At 38.2% G+C, this 7,793-nt stretch overlaps 1 long non-coding RNA gene across 1 annotated transcript; it reads right to left on the bottom strand.

The window, feature by feature from the left end:
- Positions 1 to 2,667: 2,667 nt before the first annotated feature.
- LOC106943204 (uncharacterized) lies at positions 2,668 to 5,874 on the bottom strand. The gene is made up of 2 exons (XR_001423848.1): positions 5,641 to 5,874; positions 2,668 to 4,989 (listed from the first exon to the last, which is right to left on the bottom strand). It is a non-coding gene; the product is annotated as an uncharacterized LOC106943204 (long non-coding RNA).
- Between the last annotated feature and the right edge of the window lie 1,919 nt (positions 5,875 to 7,793).

The raw sequence follows: 7,793 nt of genomic DNA, 5'->3' as shown, positions 1-7,793 counted from the left end.
TTTAGACAGTCGCTCACCAAAATTTGTTACTGTGACAGGCCTACTGGTAAGAGCAAAAAAGTTTGCACCAATCAGTTGTTCCACCTCCTCTAGAACAGATCCATCTGAACTGCACCTGTCTGGATTTAACAGACTGCAGCAGTGTCGCTGCAGGAACAGTGACAATGTGTGGGAAGTGAAATGCTTTAACACATTTGTTAGCCTCCATTTCAAATGTGAACAAACACATCAATCAGCATATTTCTCAGTCAGCTCATTTTACTAGAGGACAAAATGATTCCAATGTTAACAGCACATGAGGAGGTAGTTACATGACAAATGGAGGTGGGATATACAGTGCAGGTGGTTGATATTGTGAGCACGGATTCCCTTCAGTGATACTAAATGTTTTATACTGTTAGAAAACCACATTAAATGTACAATAAATATTTAGTATCAAAAACATCATCCCTCTATAAGTAGCGTCAAACGTTTTCAGAATATAACATTTTACAACAAAGACCAACGCTTGGAAAAATACTATAGTTTGCTACAAATCCATGCTTAGAGCAGAAATCCATCTTAAACACATAGAAAACCTCCACAGAAACATCTTTCAGTAGATTCCATTGAGTCTTGTGTACAGTGATGAGATCTGTGTCAGATTACACAAAGTGAGAGAGCATCATGGGATAAAAGTACCACTTTTTTTAACTTGAGTGCACAAACGCTGTCATGTAAAACACTGAACAGTCAGAAAGTCCTCATTTCACTGATATATAAAAACGACTCGTCTGTTCACCAAAGTTCTCAGCTTCACTGAAGCTGTTCAGTAAAAACATTAGCTCTCATCAGGATGGGCTGTACACCTACATACATTCTGAGTGATGACTTCAACATATTTTTATATACATTTTTTAAGAAATGGTTAATAAATGGGATTTTCCCAAACCCTTAGGGATCCAAAGTTGGTCAAGAAACTGATCATGTGTACTATGCCCCCTTGGGGTTTTTTTAATTTTAACTTCTTAAAAAAGTTGGTGGTTTTTCCTAGTAAAGCCCACTGTTATTGAATTATTTTTTATTCATTTTCTATTGATTTAAAATTAACTAGATGGTTTACTTGTGGATGAATCTGTTTGGGTTGTTGATCTCAACATCCATGCTGGAGGCATGTTTATTCTGTAAAAAAAAAACAAAAAACAATTGTCCTTCAGCAGCAGAGAACATATGGTGACCCGGGTGTATTGATTATTTGAAACTGTAGATTTAGAATTGTTCACCTAGTCAATTCTAAATCTTATAGCATGTAGAAAGTGTGTGTGGTTGTGTGTTTCTGTGTTGCCCTGTGGGAAGGAAAAGAAGGAAAAACTGCATTAAAATGGCTGATACCTAATGATATTTGTCGATCGATTTAGTTGAAAAGGAAAAAGACTACTATGCCCAGAGGACTCTGTAGTTTGAGTCATGGTACTGAGGGTCTGTGACTTAAACAGGAAGTAGTAACACCTAACAGTATACATCATTGATAAAAGCTCTTTAGTCCTCAGAGGAGCTGGGCTTCATGTACAAAGGCTTGCTTGGATTTCCAACTGAAACATGGTGTACACTTAAATCCAGACAAATGAAACCAGAGACACGTTTCCTTTCTACAATCCCAGTCAATGTGGAATTAAGAACATGACGGGGAGTTCCAGACCCCTAACTAAACAAGCCCCCATTTACATTAATAGATGCAGTATAAATCAAGCCTGAAAACATGCACAACATAAAATTATGTCTTCACAGAAGGGAGAACTCAGGTTGAGGCATTTCAACGTATTTATATACGTGATTATTCACATTCCATCTGTAAACACGCAACTCTAGCTTAGCCAGGAAAAACGATTTGTCGCTCAGTTTTACTCTTTAAGACAAAAGATGCTGTAAAGACAAGATGACAGTCACACATCACTTAGTGTGCATCAAGCCTGAGCACTCCCATGTTGGCATCTGGAGGGACAGGCAAGTGAATTTACCCACCAAGACTCCAAATCAAGCTGTTCATCAGAATGAATGAATCATGTGATGGCAAGCCACACAGGGTGAGATCCACATTTCATTAATAGTTACTTTTCACTTTAGTTTGTTTTGTAAGTTTAAGTATTCTTATTTTTTTCCACCTTCCAATGTTTATATGGAGTGCACACGTATTAACACTGCAAGGTCGAAATTTATTTATGTTGTATTAATATTGTTTTCTTTGTTTGAGTTACCTGGGTGTTTGGCTCCCCTTCCTGGTGGATAAAAGGCGTGGCAAAGTGCTGAGGTTCCTAAAGTACAGCTGATGGCCTCATTGGACTGAACCACCTGTGTCATGCTGGGGGGGGATGTTTTTGGGTTTATTTTATTGTTTGTGTTAATTGTTAGGTGGCAGCCATTTTGTTTTCCCCTATTGTGTCCATATGGTTTAGCTAAACCTGTATTTAAATCCCCTTCTGTGTCATTTCAGTTAGGTCAGTTTATTGTTTTGTCAGTTATGTCTTCGTCTAGTAATTTATGTTGACCTCTTTTATTGGCATGCCTGTTTAATTGTTATGTTAACTTTTGTTCATATTTTTGGGTAAATAAAACCCACCTTTTTTGAATTCAACTACCTGTGTTCTGCGTTTTGTACTGCCTGGTCCCTGACAAATCACTTCAAACCACTGCAGCACAATGTTGATTTGTGCCTTAGACTGGTGGTATGGATACATTCTTCATGTGTAGGATGTGTGCTGAATGGCCACATGGAGAAGAAGGTCCTAGATCAAAAGTTAAAAGTTTGCGACTTTTCCCTGTGCTTACATGGCTTGTCTCGGGGTACTGTGGCTTCCAAGACCATCCAAAATTCCATGAACATTAGATAAAGTGTTTTGTCTAAATTATCCTTACAGACGAAAGTGTGTGTGGTTGTCTGTTTCTGTGTTGCCCTGTGATGGATTGACAACCTGTTCAGGATATACCCCATCTTTCACCCAATGACTGGTGGAGACTGACACTAGCACCCTCTGGCTTTACACAGACAAGCAAGTGTATTGAGACAAAATGGATGGATTGCGTTTGATATTTTTGCAGCGTAATTTCTAGGTGTCTCAAAAACATCAATAGCTGCATGTGATCCAAGGTTAGCGTAACCTTGGATCACATTTCTAATTGATAGAACTGAACTTTCTTGTGGAAAGTGCAAGTTTTTTATGCTTTTGTAGCCTTTGTACATGAGGTCCCTGGTCTGTTTGTGAATGTCATTTAGTGCACATGCAGACTGGTGATTGGTATGTCACCTATAGCAGACACCAAGTATGTACAGGAGCACCTCTGTGTTTAAATGACTGAGTCTTTCCACATCAGGAGCTTTACAATCAACAAAGACAACGTGGCTTTTGACCAGCTGAGCAAGTAAAGGATGCATAGCCTGTGGTTGCATCCTTGGAGGATGGGTAACAGTAACAATACCACTGCATTTTCCTGCTAATTTTCCTCCTCTGGATAAACAGGTTGGGTCATTTACAACTGTAAATCAGCCACTGTTGTGGTTTGTGACTATTTCCATGGCAACATCTCTAAGTACAGCAGTATTGTGATGCTGACAGCTAACATCCTCACTTTAGCCCTTTCGTGGTCTTAGCGTGATGCTCAAGAGGAGTGCAGCAGATGTCACATCGGACAGCAGGAAAGTGGGGGGCTGTCCCTTCAGCCTGACAGTTTCCGAAACCTGACAAAAAAAAAAAAAACTTGTAAAAACGCCTGTAGAGTTGGTCCAATCCGCTGAACCATGGACAGGCTGAAGCCTGTGAGGTCTAAGTGACCCCGTCTCTTAAGACCGCAGAAGGGTTACTGCTGGGCCTGCTCTGGAACTTATAGCCTGATGCTATGGTGAAGATCTGAGTAAAACTACAGATTCATCCTGTAACCAGTGGGTTGCCAGTTTGAACCCTTGCTCCATCTGTCTTATTCATTGTGTTCTTGGGCAACACACTTCACTCACCTTGCCTGCTGGTGGTGGTCAGTGGTATCATGGCATCAGTGGCAGCTGTGTCTGATGCCATCAGACCTCTGGGCCAAAGCAGATTTAGAGGCTTGATGAGAGATATCTGTATAATAGACAAGGCCCTGAATAGAGATGATCTTAAAGTGGTGGAAAATACATTAATGTGTTCAGTAATGTATGTGTTCAGGATCACAGAGAAATGGTGAGTCATTTCTCTGTGATCCTTTGCAGACTAGATAATGCAACCTGAATTAAACTGAGGCTGCTGTCTGTTTCTATGTTTTAAACCTTAACATTCACTTGCTGTTTTAACTGTGGGATGTTCCAGCAATTACTTGTAATACTTCTGCTCACTCTACCTTGTTCTAAACATGCAAGTGTCTTGCAAATCAAGCCATTTACACATCTGTCACTGGTCTGCATGTGGACAAGATTACATTCCTTCTGGAATTTCAGTTGAGTTCAGGTCAGTTTTTATTCATATCCCAAGAGGACTTAACTTGATTACTAAATTGTTTTGGTCAGTGAGTGTATTTTATCAGCGTCATTAATAGAGCAACAAAACAATGTTATTTCTGTGTTCAAGGACAAACCTGAAATATGTCCACCCAGATTGACCTAACCAATAAAAAACACTCTGGATACAGTAAGGATAGCTGTTCTCTTCCTCTATTCAGTACACATGGTGGTACTTAAACAGTCTTCTCAGTTGCTTACTTAGTCTTTATTTTGGCCTTATATGTGGGCCAACACTTCTCCAGTGAAATATGCTGCGTTTGTTTCAGTAGGATGTGATAGAACCTGCTAAGCGCATCTATCAAAAGTCTTCATCTTGTCCTTGTTCAGTAGTCACACAGTACTTATATACAAAACCTTTCACATATTTAGTGCCTTTAAAAAAAGTGCTGGTAGAGTGGAGGAGATGGAGGAGATGATCGGGGGTGTTGTCCGGTGGTGCTCGCTGACAGTACCGGTGGCCGGGGGAACGTTTCATATTCAAGCTGATTCAAAGAGACAAAACATCCTGTGAGCTGCTTGACCCAGTATTACTCCTAAAGTGCTGTGGTGGGCACACTGTCACTAACAGCAGAGCTCATTTTTAGCTTAGCTAACTGATTTGATAAAAAAATCTGTCATATCTTTAAAGTATATTTTTGTGTAACAATCCCAAAACAGATGGTACCCATGTTTTTGGAATAAACATCTTATGTTTATTCTATACCTAGGATGCAGTAAAGGGTTTAAAATCTTCAGAGGTCCTGTGTGCTTTCTGACCAAAGCTGTACCGTGCTTAATTAGGCAGAATCAGCAACAAAGTCAGCAACACTCAACAACTATAAAACCAGAACTATGAGTGTAAAGTCTGTTCCAAAGAAAAAACTTCCAGAAGCTCAAACCGCATGGGTCGGTTTGGAATGACAAATTACACCCTGTAGAGGGTGATATTCTAATGACACATTGTGGATTTCATCAAGGTTGTAGTTAGCACTTTAGAATTAGAGTCCACTAAATGCTATATTGATACACTGCAGCTCTTTAGCGTTAGCAAAATTAACATTTTATGACTAGTGCTTTGCAGTTAGCGGAGCTAACTTTTAAGTCAGCTGTGCCCATCACTGCTGAAGTTAAATTTCAGCAAATGTAAAGATTACCTGTTAGAGAAGAGTTCCGCCAGCATTAGGTAAAGAAGCTAGAAGAGAACAAAAGAGGAGCTGATTAACAATGTAATAAAATATATTCTTACCACCATCATTCCTGTGTACAACTATTTTCCTAAGATACTAAAGAAAAGGAGAAGATGAGATTAAAGTCTAACTTTGGTCACAGAGAGCATTCAGAGTTGGCTGTGGAACAATGGGCCCAAAACCAAGCTGAGAACTGTTCAAGTTTGGGTAGCTTGCATTGAAAAGCCTTGGAGTCATGTACTCCAAGGCTTTTCAATGCAAGCTACCCAAACTGTGGCTCAGAGAGAGCAGAGCAGCACACATTTATTTCTGAACTCCTCATCTCATAAAGTTCACCCATGGTTCTGATTCAAGTAACTGTATAATCCTTGTTTTTCAGCAACAAACAGTTTTTCACCACAACAGGCCTCCATTTTTTCATATTTAACAAATCTTAGCCTAGTTTAAAAAAGATTACCAAATTAGCTTATTTTTATCAAAGATTGCAAAATAGCATTTGTTTTACTTTAAAACATCACTTTACATTTTTTACTGTGATCTGATGCCAGAGGACCATAAATTTAACACATTTGTATTTATACAAATTGTGTTAAATTAAATTTTATTGTATACTAAAGGTTCAGTATACAACCTAAAGGTTGAGTATACAACTTAGTTATTAACCTAGTGTTAAGAACTATAATCAATTACATCAAAAGCAGTAGAAGAAGAAATGCTGCTTTTCAGCTGAAAACTGATAGCAAGTCAAAATTTTACTGGAAGCCAGAAATTGGCCACAAAACCACAGAGATGGGTGCCTCTCTACTGTGTAGGTGGATTAACACCCTAGAAGATCAGGATTCCCGGATACAGTCATGTATGACTCAACACGAAAACAGAGGTTATGTACAGCTTGGTGCTTAGCAAATCATCATAGACTCATCAAACCCACCAGCTACAAATACACATAGGCCTGTCACAATAAACAATAAATCAATTAATCGCACAATAAATGAAAATTATCGACCTCATTTTAATTTATCGGCTTTATCGTTTCTTCCAGCTGTTGGAAATATTAATTTAATTATGCTAGTTTTAATGATGTTTAAACTTTAGCGCATGTTGAAACATTAGATTGATCATGATTGTTTGAGTAGGCCTCAATTTAGGTTAGATTTAGACTCATACTTTAATTAATATATAACTTAATCAGTAGAACATTTTTCTTAAATATAATGAGCACAATTTGATTAAAATTAGTTTAATCAGTAATTTTTTATATTAGATCATAGTCTTAAGAAGTATATAAGTTATATATTTAACTGAAAAATGTTTTAGTTCATTATAAACCAAAGAAATGGAAAACTAATCAGAAAATATTGAATGTAACAGATGTTTTGGTATTGAAACTGCTCATGTCTAAGAGTTTGAAGATATATGAAATGTGTACTAATTTTTATAATCAAAATATGCTGTTTGATGCACTGGGTCAGAAGAGAGGTCAGGAGAGCTCTGTGTGGTTCAGGAAACAGTTTGAGGCAGTTTGAAATGAGAAACACAGATAGCTGATAAACTTTGGTCCCACTTTCTTGAGTAAAATGTTTCCGTATGAAATGAACAAATCTATTGTTTGTACCCTGGGAAAGTGTGCAGGGAGGACAGCTTAGACAGTGATGAATTCATCCCTTGGCCTTGGTAACACCTGCATGGTCTCTGGTGTGCAAATAGCAAAACGTCATTACGGGCTGTTCTAAACGGTATGTTAGAACGCTTCAGACAGTAAAGAACCCACCTTGATATAAAAGTAATTGAGCTAAAACAGCTAGTCAGATCACTGGAGTGGAACTGTCTTAATTGCCACACACAATGGTCTACAATTGTGTCTTCGTATTTTGCATTTTTTCTCAGGTAATTAATGTTTCCTTTCTGGCTTTGGTTTCTGATGACCATGTTGAGCTGTTGGTGTGATTTTATGCATTTTATAAAATCACACCAACAGAACCAGAATTTGAATAAATTGTGAAGTTGAACAGTGATTGTTGTCTTTGTGGTTTCACTTTTATATATGACATTAACGGATCTGGGGAGACGAGATAACAATGAGCAACACGTAGTAAATATCTCGTTTCTCAACACTGCCT

The sequence above is a fragment of the Poecilia latipinna genome, unplaced genomic scaffold, assembly GCF_001443285.1.
Source record: "Poecilia latipinna isolate Pla-1442-1.1 unplaced genomic scaffold, P_latipinna-1.0 Scaffold4981, whole genome shotgun sequence".
NCBI lineage: Eukaryota > Metazoa > Chordata > Actinopteri > Cyprinodontiformes > Poeciliidae > Poecilia > Poecilia latipinna.
This window is presented reverse-complemented; position numbering and strand designations above follow the sequence as displayed.